The sequence below is a fragment of the Carcharhinus amblyrhynchos genome, chromosome 4 (assembly GCF_965287045.1).
Source record: "Carcharhinus amblyrhynchos chromosome 4, sCarAmb.v2.hapA, whole genome shotgun sequence".
NCBI classification, from domain to species: Eukaryota; Metazoa; Chordata; class Chondrichthyes; order Carcharhiniformes; family Carcharhinidae; genus Carcharhinus; species Carcharhinus amblyrhynchos.
In genome coordinates, this window is record NC_137327.1 from 101,298,980 (window position 1) to 101,299,405 (window position 426).

Sequence of the window (426 nt, forward strand, 5' to 3'; positions counted from 1 at the left end):
CAGCCCCTCATTTGCGCTGATCCGATTGGCTCTGGCGCGCCCACGTGGAGGCCCAGAAGCCCCGCCCTCGGGGGAACATGATCATGTGACAGAGCGATGTTGGGCGCGTGGCTGCAGCGTCGGTTGAGTTTGAAAACTTTGTCTTCGCGCCGGTTTCAATTTGACGCTGCGGCCCCTCGAATTTAGCTACGATCAGCGGTGGCGGTTGCTACTGCAGTCTCACAGCGGACAGGAACATGAAACTGGAGGAGGGTGAGGGTTACACACTCCTAATCCAGAGTATTGTGACATAGAAATAGATCCCAGTCTGGAAAGTTTCTTCTGGATTATCTCTTGGCTCATTGAGTCTTGGCCTTTAGTATGGAAGCACTGCAACAAATGCCTTGCATTAGATTCACAATATGGGCTTAGAAGGTAAGAACCCCT